Genomic DNA, 14,033 nt, shown 5'->3' with positions numbered 1-14,033 from the left:
TATTGACTGACAGATGGCTACTTTTTTCTTTAGACTTAGGCATCTGCTCTGAGACAACTGCCTAGTTCTTCAAAGAACTGAGTGTGAAAACCAAGGCCTCTCCCCAGTGTAATTACTGGGACAGCAGTGCTTATTGAGCACTAAACAAGGAAAAAACTTTCCAGGTAAATTCTTTTTCTCCTTCTTCTTTTTTATTTATTTTTTATTTTATTTTTTTTTTAGTGAATTCCTTTGTTGAATGCCAATGAAAGAACTTTCCAGAAAAATACACAGTGATTTGTTCTTTCTCTTTAGAAGCACAAAGTTAATATATTTCATATCATGTTTACATATTGAAAATTATTTTTAAAACACAGCACATGAATTGAAGATATTGGGGGACATGTGTTGGAGATGCCATTGATTGGAGGTAAGAGTGGATAGTAGTTCTGATCAAGATACAATATATATATGTATATATACAATATATATATATGATATATATATATTATATTGTATATATATCTCATATATATATGAGATAAATGTTTAAAAAGTGCTAAAGTGTGTTTAAAGTGTGTTTGTATTTTTCCTGGAATAACAGCATTTTACTACTACTGTGTCTTGAATAATTTCTTCCCACTTGGATTATCTAGCACTGATTCATCCTACAAATTGAAACTGAGGCAAGAAGCTTGTGTTTGTTGGCTCTGAGTACTAACACCATTATTCAGTCTGTGAGCAGTTCCCCATTTGAATCAATAAAAGGCTGAGAGGTCTTGACAGGCTATATTTTTTCTGATATTGATCTTGATGACCAAGCTGGTGCCCTAGAGTCTAACCATTGATTTTAAAGGGGAGGCCTGTCAAATTGGAGGCCAATTTTATGCTATTAAACAGATCGGGTCTTGTAATTAAAGAAAATGTCAGGCTGTCATATTTTACAAGAGGGCCATGGGGATATTTTCACGCAATTTTCAAACAAATTAGAAAGCATTTAGACCTGCTGGAGCCAAACAGGCCAGAACCAGTGTAGGCTTCACAGAAACCAAATCAATATGCAAGTGGAATGTCATTCACTGGCTTTCTGTTTTCCCAAGACTCAATGATTTAAGGAATAATTTATGATTCCTGGCTTTAATAACATGCACGGCTGCATCAACTTAAAGCACATCAAAGTCTTCTGAAAGAAAGTAACATTCAAATGAAAAGCTAATTTACTGTCAGGATAATGGAGAATGGTGAAGCCACTCTTTTTCTGCAGGCGTTGTCTTGTTTCCTTTTAGAACCAACCATAAATCCTAACTTTGTACTCCAATTGAATTACATATTTCCTTTATTCTTCTCCAAGTTTACAGATGGGTCATAGCATCATATAGCTAAAGGGTTACTGAGTAGCTTCTATTAAAGTAGAAGAAACAGAGAAACAACATGACAATTTGTTTTCTCAGTGTAGGTGGAAGATTAGTGTTTTCTACAGGTAATCTCAAAAATAGAAGAACAGATGCTAAAAGGTGCTCTTTTTAGTTGGGATGCTTGAGAAATTCTTACACACTATATGGTATTCCATTTTAGTCTGATAAACACTGAAGCCTCAAATAAATATAAGTCCTTGAGAGGCTTTTTTTTTTTTGTTTTGTAACTGAAGTCTGAGCCTAAATATGCTACAATTAAATAATAATTAACTCTGATCTTGTAGAAGAAAAAAAATGTTAAAGTACCACAAGGAAAGGAAGTCAAGTACACAATTATCTTCTGTAGAGTGAATATAAGTAACAGCACAGAAGAACATCCATTCATCATCTCTGAGCATTGATTTTGCTCTGAGTATGCCCTTCTGAAGACTCTGGTTTTCCAGAGAGGACTTGGCTAGGGTGTGAACTCATTACTCTCCATTCTTCCCATTTGTAATCTTCCTCTCCAGCCTCACTCTGCATATTTGGCATTGAGTTGTACTCAATTTCACAAATATCTTTGGCAACATTGAGTTTGTTTTAAACCAAGTAATGATTGACTAATCCAGCCTCATATTAAAATTTCCTATTCTAAAGTACCGATTTGATGTTGAAGGTATAGTGACCGTTACTGAACTTGATCATCCACCAGCTATCTAAACCTTTCTTTCCTTATGTTAGTGAGAGTTCAAGTGAAAGTTTTTAGAGCAAGTTGAACTCATTGATTCATCTTTGTATTAACTATTTTGTCACTGTTTCTCACTCACATCCTCTTGTTTCTTTAAATATCTAGTAGCAGTGCAGAGCATGCTTTTTTGAAATTTTCAGTCATAAACACAAAGTATTGATATTTCAGGTTCTGTGTCATAATTCTGAAATGTTTCTTTTTGTTCTAGTATACTGCTTAATGCAAGAAACCTCAAGAGGTTAGTCAGGAATCACTACATGGCTCTTGACTTACTCTTAAATTATAAACATATAGTCTTACACCATTTTTCTTACTCCATGCTACATATTCTTTCTGGGTTCTAGAAAAGCACTGGACAGCCAGTAATGGTTCTGTAGACTACAGATCCCTACTCTTTGCTTGCTTAAAGGATTCTGGTCCATTTTGCATCAGGAACTTCTGTCATTTTCACCTGTGCTTTTGCAGTCCTGTAACTGGCTGAGGGTCTAATGTGCATTTCCAGGGGAAATACCTGAGATACACTAGACAGGTGTTGCCATCTTTTTGTTACAGACCCTGTCATGTCTTAGTTGGTATTACAGATTCCTTGTAACAATATTGGTGCTTCCTACTTCCTATCTGTCTTTCAAATCCCAGAAAATGTCCCATGGCATAGAGATCAAGTTGGCTCTTATATCTCAACTTATAGAGGGTATTGTTTAAGTGGCTGTTGGTAATAAAAGCCCAAATTATTTTCGAAATTCTTTAAATATTTCCAGTTTAGTACATGCAAGTTATAATTTAAACGTTGTAAAACCAATCATACACATGTATGTCTGAAGCATGCAACTTTGCCACATACATGCTTTAACTTACATATTAATAAACAAGTGCTTTATGTAATACTATTCATAAGTAATGAGAAATTAACTGTAAATACATATTTTTCTCAAAATCTTTGTGCAGGAATCAGGCAATAAGAGAATAATAATGGACTCAATTATATAAAAAGTCAGTAAGTTTAAAGTAAGCTTTAATACAACATATTCTCAGTTACCTAGTGATGGTATACAGGAAATAATTAAAAATAATTAGGGAAAATTTTAAAATAATATTGTTTGATGTGATTATTTTATGGATATATAGATACAACCTTCAAATAATGTTCAAAATAGTTCAAATCTGGGCAAGCTGATTAATGTTAATCATACTTCAGATTAATGACTGCATACATGTATATTTAGTAAAGATTTCTAGAGTAAGACATTACTGCTGATTAATAATTAACAGAAGAATCATAAGGCAACATAGTATACCTAAACAATTTGACAATAATAATTACAATTTTCCAGTTGCTCAGATATCAGCCCACAAGAAAATGTTACAAATGTTAAGAAGCAAATAAATTAGAATTATTCCTATCGAGTCATGATATATTGTATCTGAAGAGTGAGTCCTCTAAACATTTTAATTTTATATCCATATAAAATTTGTTCCATTCTCCAGTTATGTTTAGTTTTCCTGTAATGTCATTATCACATCCTCATGCAATGGCTGAACAGTTGTCATAAAATGACTATAGAGAGAAACAACTTATCATCGTGATACTGAGGGATGGTATGTCCTCTATTCCAGACCAACTAAGAAAAGGCTTTCCCAATTACTATGGTGGGGTTCTCACCTGAAGTCCTGCTTCACAGTTTAGTAAACACATAATTATCGGATTTTTTGAAGATATTTTTATTTTATGCCTTCATTTTAAAAAGAATTTTTGCAATTAGAGTCCCACTGCACCTGTGGAGGACTAAAGGACTCCAAATAATGGCATTTGGTCCTTGTTTTTTTAGGTGTGAGACTGCCTTTGGGTACTTGTTCTTTTTGTTTGTTTGTTTATTCAATATGAAACACTTTTCATAGAGGACTGAATATAACTCAGTGCTGGATCTGTTTCCAATAATTTAGTAAATATAGAGCTTTATAGAGTGTTTATACAGTGTTTCCCATGTTTCAGATAATAGTTCTGTGATATTAAGAAAATTTTATCTTTTCAATTGGTTTTTTTTTTTTATATTAAACACAATCTTCCATGGGCCAAGAACTATAGGCCCATGATCCCAGCACTGGGAAGTAAGCGATAAGAGGAACATTGATACACAGTGAGGTCTCTTCTCAAGAAAACCAAGGAATAAGATGAGCCTCCAAGAAAGGTTGTTTTCAGAGAGTGCTCAAGACCCAGAACTAACTCTGAGTCACTAGACAAACTGAGCATCTGCCCCTCCACAGGCCTGAGCACAGGAAAGGGGAAGAAAGGCTCCTCAGGGTAAGGAAGTCTGACTTGTCCTTGCTAATTAGACAGAGAGATACTGCTGGCGATGCAGCAGCTGTCACTGGAGGCTCATGTGCTTATAATGCATAACATCTGAACAATTGAGAATTTATAATTATAATGATACACATTGTCTAATTCATTTAGGTAATTACTATTTAGCCTTGTGACTCTTTGGTTAATTTTCAATAATCAGCAAATTATTTCTCTAGATTTGAAGAAGAATTAACATAATCAAACTTCTCAGGTTTGTACTATTTTTGAAATCATTTGAAAGTCGTGTCTATACACCCAAGTAATAATTGCTCCAATTTATACCCATGCATATAAAGCACCAAAATCTACCCTTTTTAATAGTGCTAAAAACTGCAAAGAATTATTGAAAAATATTGTCTTCTTATCACTTATGTGCCTGTATATTATATATAAGTGTATGGATATTATGCAATTGCCAAACTCCCTGTAGGTTTTCACAATGCTTAAAGTATACAAATAACACAACAATGAGTGTTGAAATTGTATTTTAGCCAGAAGCAAAGTAGCCACCAATTCATTCTGTGTGATCTGACTACTCTGCTCATTTGAAATATACTATATGAAATCCCAGTGAAATATGCTATATAAATCCCAGTGAAATTCAAAGGCATGCCTTAGATTAAGCCAACAAATAAAAATCAAAGTTGGAATTAAATATTACATAACAGTAGCATATGTACTTTCTCAAAATTGTAATGGAGTGATTTTGAAAAAAGTTCAATTTAAAGCACCAAGATTAATGATGGCATGTCTTATTTTGAAAAATGAAGCAACTGTCTCTTATCTCATATGTACCTGAATATACACATGTGTGTAAGAGAGGGAGAGATGTTAGGAAGAATTTACGCATCCTCTCTTTCAAAAATTATATCTATCTATCTATCTATCTATCTATCTATCTATTCACTTATTTATTTACTGTGAGGATATGATCCACTATAGGTGTGTAAGGATTAGAGGGCAACTTGTAGAACTTGGTTTTTATCTTCTGTTATGTGTGTCTGCTGAGCCATTCTTCATCAGAAACCTTAAATTATTGTTTGAGGTTAAGTTCCCTTAGGGTTAGAGATCACAGAACTGAATTCTCTGCAGATTACTCATAGATATCACAGTATTTACTTCATGTATGAGCCACAGAAAATATTTTGCATCCGTGTAGTACAGAAGTCTCCAGTGTTTATTTTAATTCAGAAGTCAATGTGTACTTTGTTTGGTGGCACAGGGTTTTCACACCAGAACTCTGGAACTGAGGCAGATGGATTTCTTTTTATTCTTTGCACTCAAAACCAGCATGTTTTAGAACAGGTTCTAGGAAAAACAGGTTCTAGGACAAGGAGAGCTACATAAGAGAGAGCCTGTCTCCTAACAGAAGTCGGTGTCATGCAGCTGTGGTTCAGAACAGCACTACTATCTGCCTTCTGCAGGTTTTATACCAGGAATAAATGCCACAATTTTTCTTTGTCTGCCCTGCTTCAGGTTACTGTTAAAAAAAACAATTAGCATATTTACTATGATATCCTTAGAACATTCAACAAGATTAAATTAGATTTAAATAAATATTATAGACTATTCCACTCACAAACTCTAGAGTATTTCAGAAAAATCTGAATTAATCCTGGTTCCCTAAGCAACCAAATGAAAATTGGAAGCATGGAGCTATGATGCCTTCTGTTTACAAAAGAACATGTAAGATTGTAATGAAGACAGTCACTCTGTTATTAGGTCCCACAAAAAGGTCTAGGTAGAATGGGCTCAGAAGAAATCAGAGTAGAACACAGAGAGGAGCTTGAGATAATATCACTCAGATTGTTTTCTTCCTTTCTTTTTTCTTTCTTTCTTTCTTTCTTTCTTTCTTTCTTTCTTTCTTTCTTTCTTTCTTTTTCTTTCTTTTTCTTCCTTCCTTCCTTCCTTCCTTCCTTCCTTCCTTCCTTCCTTCCTTCCTCCCTCCTTCTCTCTCTCTTTTTCTCTCTCTCTTTCTTTCTTTCATTCTGTCGTTCTTTTTGATATTTTCTTTATTTACTTTTCAAATGTTATCCTCTTTCCTGATTTGCCCTCTGAAAAACACCCTCTGCCTACCCTCTACTCCCTCTCCCTGCTCGCCAACCCACCCACTCCCACTTCCTGGCCCTGGCATTCTCCTACACTGGGGCATACAGCCTTCATAGGATAAAGACCCTCTCCCCATATTGATCTCTGACTAGGCCATCCTCTGCTGCATATGCAGCTGGAGCCATGAGTCCCACCATGTGTGCTCTTTGGTTGGTTGTTTAGTCCCTGGGATCTCTGGGGGGTACTGGTTAATTCATATTGTTGTTCTTCCTATGGAGCTGCAAACCCCTTCAGCTCTTTGAGTCCTTTCTCTAGCTCTTTCATTGGGGAACCTATGCTCAGTCTAATGCATGGCTGTGAGGATCCACTTCTGAATTTGTCAGGCACTGGCAGAGTCTCTCAGGAGAGAACTATATCAGGCTCTTATCACCAAGCACTTGTTGGTATCCACAACAGTGTCTGGTTTTGGTGACTGTATATGAGATGGATCCCCAGTCTCTAGATGGTCATTTCCTCAGTTTCTACTCCACACTTTGTCTCTGTAACTCCTTCCATGGGGATTTTGTTCAGAGACAGATTCACTGGCTGCTATGAAAACAGCTGATCAACGGCTTTTGGGTTTTATTTGTTTTCTAACACTGGCACACTTAAAAAAAATAAGGTAACAGATTAGAAATCAAACATGATCCAAATAAACTTTAGCAATCGTAAGAGAAGTCAAGGTCTAAATCAGTATCTAGAACAGATTATCAGGAAATTTGTCCATTTTCAGTTGAATTCTAGATAATTCCACATACATCATCATGTCTATTGTTATCAAGATGTTTTTTGTTATTAACTTTACACTTGAATCTGTCATTCTTAAAACATATCCACCTACTAATTTGTTGTAGACCTGGGGATCCATCCCATATACAGTCACCAAACCCAGACACTGTTGTGGATGCCAACAAGTGCTTGGTGTCAGGAGCCTGATATAGCTCCGCAGAAAGCTAAAATGTGCTAAGAAGGACATGGTAACTAATTTAGAGTTCTATAAAATCTGTTTGAGTTTAGCTTCTCATAGAACACAGGCTGTGATGGGATAACAGAGGTAAGATCCTTCAATTCTCTCACAAAAGGGGTTAATTTGCACACAGATAACATCCAGTAATATTGTATATTAGGATTATAGAGGACATTTTTAAACCTGTGTCTAGGGCTGGAGGGGGAATTCTGGCTAGCAGCATTTGCTGCTCTTCCAGACAACTCAAGTTCTATTCTTATCAACAGTGTCCAGGGGCTGACAATATCTTACAACTCCAGATATAAGGGATCCTATACCCTCTCCTGGCCTACACAGCACTGGTACTAATGTGCATATACTCCCACGAAGGCACACAATTTAGAAACATCAAAGAAAAAGAAAAATGTTTATAAAAATCAAGGTTTTTTGAAAGATTTCTTCTTTTAATTTTCAATTACAAATTTAATTTAATATTCATATACTTGGAAAATTTGCCATTATTTTATAACTCTTGAGTGTTATTTATTCCCTCCGTTTGTTGACTAAACAATGAATTGATCTTAAAAAGAAAACATTCTAGGGGAGTACATACTGGCTTCTAATGAAAATCAACAGGCAATCAAAAAGCTGTTTAGAAGCCTGATAGAGCATGCAGTTCTGACTCTGATGACTCCGAAAGGGCTGAGATGCAAGGTAGATGAAAGACCTTTTGGTCATGCATAGCAGAAGCAAACTTTCAGGTCCAGGTAATGAAAAGATATAGAGAAGGTGAGTTATGATAGTTTCAAACGTATACGTAGCCTCTCAGGGTATAACTAATGGGACAAGTTAGATTGAATAGGAGCCCAGTGTGCTGCGTGCATGTGTTATGAAACAGTTCAAACCACCAAACAGAACATATCCAGTTTTCCAAAGCTCCTCTAAAATTGGGTATATTAACAAGAGATTTCTGAAAGAAAGTGATTCTTACAATCCTCCCCCATGAGACATTCTATTTATTTGTTTTAGGTATTAATTTCTGGTGATTTCTTTTTCTTTATTTTTAGATCAGAGGGTTTTATAAAAACATTTTTATCCAGCACATTTGACCAGAATATTCCTCTTGCCCTGGCATCTCCCTCCCTTCCACAATTGGTGCCCATGTTTTGATGATGATTTCTTTTCTGCTTTCATGTCTTATCCACAAATGTGACCTCATATAAACATAGATCTTGGACCCACAATCTAGAGAATGTGTGTACCCAGTCTTCTGAAGTACACTAGTTTTGATATGATGTCGCATGCTTTTCTCTCATCAGTGCATTCATTTTTCTGAAAATGACCCATTTCCTTTTCTCTTGAGTTATTCAAAAATTTCATTTTCTTTATGTAGTCCTCTATCAATGGACACCTACTTGGTTCTATAATTTACCTGTTTTAAGAAGTATCAAGTGTCAGTGCACATGTATCTCTGTGATTTGTTAACTCAGTGACATGTGGCCTTGTAGTCAGGAGGACTACAGATAGGACATGCGGGAGATACATTATTAGTTGTTTGAGGACCCTCCATAGTGGCTTCCATAGGAACTAAAGTGGATTACCTTCTCACCATTGGTGTCTGCATCCTTGTCAGGTTAGTTATTTTCTTTTTTCTTTCTATTTTTGCAAATAGATTTCCTTTCATACAATATATTCTGATTATGGATCCATTTTCCCAACAAGTCCAAAATCCATCCCTCACCTTTCCTACTATTGGACTCCACACCATTCTGTAATTTGTTATAAAAAATTTAGTCTCTCAGAGAAAGATAATAAAATAAAGTAAGATAAGATAAAACAAAGCCAAACAAACTAGAATAGGACAAAAAAATAGGGAAAAAAAGCCGAAGAAAAAGCTGAAGATACATACACATGTAAAAGCAGAGACATACACCCTCTTAATGTCTATCATCCTGATGGGCAAGAATGAATGTAACTTCAGTTTAAATTAGCATTGCTCTGATAGCTACAGGGACACTCAACATTGCTATTTCATTCATTCCCTGACTGTGGACATGTCACAGTGTGTCTTTGTAGACTTATGTCATCTTGCTTTGATAGGTGATGAGCATGTTTGCTAAGGTCAATTTCCTTTCACCAACACAAGGATGTGATCTCTTTTATTTTCTAAAAATATTTTTAAATTTTAAAAATGTTAATGTTTTTATATGATATGACAGTGTATTTGTGATATATACATAGGGATGTAAGTGTCCATGATCTCAGTCTTTTCATTTCCCCCTGGAACTGTATTTATGGATGGTAGTGAGCTACCCAACATTGGTTCTGGTATCTAACTCAGGTCATCAGAAAGAGCAATCAATGATCTTAACTTCTGAATCTTCTCCCCAGCCCTTTATTTTATTTTAATTATCATACTGTGTGAATATGTGTTAATGGGGCAAAGGATGATATTTTATTACACTGTACCCAATCAAGTTGAAATCTTTAATCTTGTTGTTTTCTTATTATCCCTCCATATGTAGAGTGGGAGCTTGACTGTCTGGTCCAGAGGGAAGCATATTCTTCCCTTAGTCAGAGAGCTGCCAGAGTGCAATGAAAAGGGAAAACAGTTGATTGTCATATGCAGTGGGTCAGAAAGAAGTACCTATTTCTACAATGACGTTAAAAATTAACAAACAGGAAAAAGAAGAGGAGAAAAGGAAGATATGGGGCCTGGTGTTGATGGGAAGAGAGGCTCACAAGGTGAAGGCACATAATAATGGGATATTTGTCTTCATAGGGGCATGACAGGTCCTGTGGGACGGGAAAGGTGTCTTTAAAGCGTCATTCTGCATTGTGTGTAACGGACAATGGGTTATTTTCTCATGGGCATTGATTCCCTAGGTCAGCATCTGTAACAAACCCCCAAACACAGGTTACTTTGAGAATTTTCATATTGCATTTTGAGTGGCAAGATATTAGAAAAAGAAGATATTGCTGTTAATTCCAGAGAGAGTGATGCATCCACTATAAATCAGAGAATAACAACAGCAACCCATGGGAAGAGAAAATATCAGATAATGCTGTGGGGGGAAAGGTTTTGAACAGTTATTTACAGATTTTCATCCTTTATCTTTGGCGAAAGAGAGGTCTTCAAACACTGATGTTCAAAGATTAACACTTCAGTTTTGTTGATGGGAAGCTACAAAGCGGTTATATTCAAGCATGAGTCTCGTTAATCGGTGTGAGGCATGAATGGCTATTGGGAGACAATGGCCACCTTCTTGTTTGAGAAAATCGATAGGTTGAACTCAGTGCTTGTTGGAGGCAGAAAGGAAAGCCAGATTTGTCTCCTAATTCTGAGTCAGAATGCCATAATTAGTAACTATTGAACAAAACAGTCAAAAATATAAAGGGATAAGTACAGCAAGATGAAAGTTTGGTGTTTTGTTTTGTATGGTTTTGTTTTGCATGGTGTTGGTAGACAAAAAAGACATAGAAAATAAATAATACTGAAAAAGTAAGAGTTATAGGTTGTGTGAAAAAAAATGCTTGTGAGGTATGGGAGACTTCCCTGTAAGTGGATTGGTTAGATGGAGAGATGGAATCTGCATCCTAGAAGCCTCCTTGTGACAGGAGGCTACAGATGACACTACTGGTGTTAAATTCTTCATTGTGAAGTGCAAGTGTTGTGTGGGAGGAGTGGGGTCTGCTGATGGTGGAAGAGAGCAGCAAAGCAATAGATGAAAATGCCACAAGGCTTGGGGCGTGGAGGCACACCCCTTTAACCCTAGCACTAGGGAGGAAAGGGCAGTGCTCTAAACTTCTTCATACAAATATATACAGATATATAGTGTGTGTGTTTGTGTGTGTGTGTGAGTGTGTATATATATATATATGTATATATATATGTATATATATATATATGTGTGTATATATGTATATATATGTATACACATTCACACACACATATATATACATATATACACATATATATTACCTTTATTCAAATTTAAATGATTACAGGAAAACAATACACATTTTATAGCAATAAACTCTAAGAGAAAAATACGATGAATATATTTAAATCTAACTATCATCTTCCTTCCATTCTTCCTTATTGTTTCATAAAGTGACAGGGTTACTTCTGGCATTTTCCTGTGTGTGTGTGTGTGTGTGTGTGTGTGTGTGTGTGTGTGTGTGTGTGTTTTCAAAATAGGATTACTGTATGTAATAGTTCAGGCTGTCCTGGAACTCACTCTGTAGACCAGGCTGGCCTCAGTCTCACAGAGATCCACCTGCCTCTCCCTCCCAAGTGCTCAGATTAAAGTCATGTGTGAGTGTTCTCTAATTCGCCCGCGAATAAGGACACCACACACAATAGGGTTCTTCTGCAGCAAGCTTTATGCGTCTTGAGAGGGAGAGCATAAGCTTCACAACCGGAGACCCCAGGCAATCCGAGCCCCTCCCTTTTATAAGAAATTCTCCCTGCCTCGGACGTGGCAAGCCATGATTGGCTCAACACTGATTGCCCCATCCCTGAGGCGGAGCTGCCCGGGGCGGGGATTTCCAGCACAGGATGTTTACGAGTTGTTATTGAGGAAATGACTCAGCACAGGATGTTTACGAGATAGTACTGAGGAAATGACTCAGCACAGGATGTTTACGAGATAGCGGCGCTCCACATCTCCCCCTTTTTTGTCTAATAAAACCAACTGGACACCCAGTATGAGAGGACGGGAACATTGGCCGAATCCTCTTACTCAGAGATGTAAGAACTATGTCCGCAAGCAACAACTAGGCTTGAGTGGGACCCGAAGTTGCTCCGACCTGTCCCTCTGCCATTTTTTCGAGGAGGGGAAGACTAGGGCAGGAAACCCCCACTAGACGGCATATTCCCCAGGTGGGACGGGGGGACCACCTGTGCAATGCATTGCTCTACAATCCTCTAGGGCTGCTGAAGCTCACCCGCTAAAGCGCGGGCAGCCAGCGACCAGTGGTGCAAATCGATTTTGTTTAAGCGCCGCCAACCATACCTGTGCAGATTGCCCCTGCTCCAAGGCAGCAAGCGCCTGGGATATCATGATTTTGTCTCTATTATTTTTCTTATATAATTTGCAAATTAACCATAAGCTAGATACCGATCCGAAGCAAAGGAGAATTCCAAACAAACCCACCCCCACCCATTCCTTAAAATAAGAAACAGCAGAAGAAATCCATGACGAAAAGCCTTCGGTCAAGGAGAGGTCAAGTCTGGTGGAATTGATTTAGACGATGGCCAATCTAAGTTTCTGGAGGGTTTGATCAAAATCAGACGTCCAATTATATAGCAGCTGTTGGGACAAACTCTTAGAAAGATTAGCGGCATATGTGAAATTATAGCATCATGTTTTTTGCCTTGTTCAACCCTTCCTCCGACACGATTTTTTCATTGGACAGGGTTAGGCCCAAATGTTGCATAATGTCTCTCCCCCAAAGGTTTACTGGGAGCGGGAGCACATAAGGTTCGAATTTACCCTTTTGTCCCTCAGGAGCCTTCCAGGTCAAACTCATTGAGCTTATGGCAGGGCATGAATGATATCCCAGACCTTGTAGAGAGTGGGACGATTTTGTAGTGGGCCAAGCTTTTGGCCACCAGTGCGTGGATATAATGCTTTTGTCTGCCCCGGTATCAAGAAAACCTTCAAACCTTTTTCCATTTACTTCGAGGCAGAGTTTGGGCCTTTCATTCAGGGATACAACAAGGTAGGCTGAATCAGTTCCTGACGACCCCATCGTTTTGGGACTGGGGCCTGGGGAGTCCTCCCAGAGGGTGTCGGGGAGGAGCAGCAATTGAGCTATCCTATCTCCTGCACTGATGGAAAACACGCCCCTGGGGCTGGAACATAAGACCTGTATTTCGGGGGAGTGTAGATGGTCAACAACCCCAGGATGGACCACTAGGCCCCGTAAGGTGAGTGATCCTCGTCCGAGGATAAGGCCCATGGTCCCAGGGGGCAAAGGTGACATTGGCTCTATAGGTACTGGTTGGATACTCATTTGGGGCATTAGTAGGAGGTCGGAGGCGGCACGCAGGTCCACCCTTGTGGGTCTTCCTGGGTCGCTTCTTCCGCCATCCCGGATGTTCTGACAAACCGGTTCCCATATCTTTGAGGGCCCTGGGACCGTGGGCCCAGTGACCCGTTTTTTGACACATTGGGAGCAGGAACATTTAATGGAGGCAAAAGCCTTCCCTGTATATCTCGCACTGAGCGACATTGATCTGCTCTGTGGTACCCTTTACCACACCTCGTGCAGAGGGTCAAGACCCCCCCTTTCTTGTCTGGGGCTTTGCAATCTCTTTTGAAATGTCCAGGCTTACCACAATTAAAACAGGTCCGTTCACCGGTCTTCTTTTGTGGAGGATGCTTTTGTGCTAACATGATGGCGGCCGCGAGGCCAGTATTGCTAAGTGGACCTCCAAGCTCTCTACACACTCTTAGCCATTCTTGCAACCCTTTTGATTTTCTAGGAGCAATGGCATTCCTGCATTCCTGGGTGGCTTGTTCAAAAATC

General features: G+C 38.1%; 1 protein-coding gene across 3 annotated transcripts in view; it reads left to right on the top strand.

The window, feature by feature from the left end:
* Positions 1-14,033, top strand: part of Cntn5 (contactin 5) — a 1,232,986-nt gene that overhangs the window by 252,089 nt on the left and 966,864 nt on the right. The window contains exons 2-3 of one of the 3 annotated variants that reach the window (XM_029481826.2): positions 34-164; positions 357-409. The exons of the other annotated variants lie outside the window; for them this stretch is intronic. The gene's annotated coding sequence lies outside the window, so the exon portion shown is untranslated. The remainder of the gene's footprint in view (positions 1-33; positions 165-356; positions 410-14,033) is intronic. 3 annotated transcript variants of the gene reach the window in all.

This window comes from Mus caroli, unplaced genomic scaffold, assembly GCF_978045245.1.
Source record: "Mus caroli unplaced genomic scaffold, Mus_caroli_1 scaffold_11, whole genome shotgun sequence".
NCBI lineage: Eukaryota > Metazoa > Chordata > Mammalia > Rodentia > Muridae > Mus > Mus caroli.
This window is presented reverse-complemented; position numbering and strand designations above follow the sequence as displayed.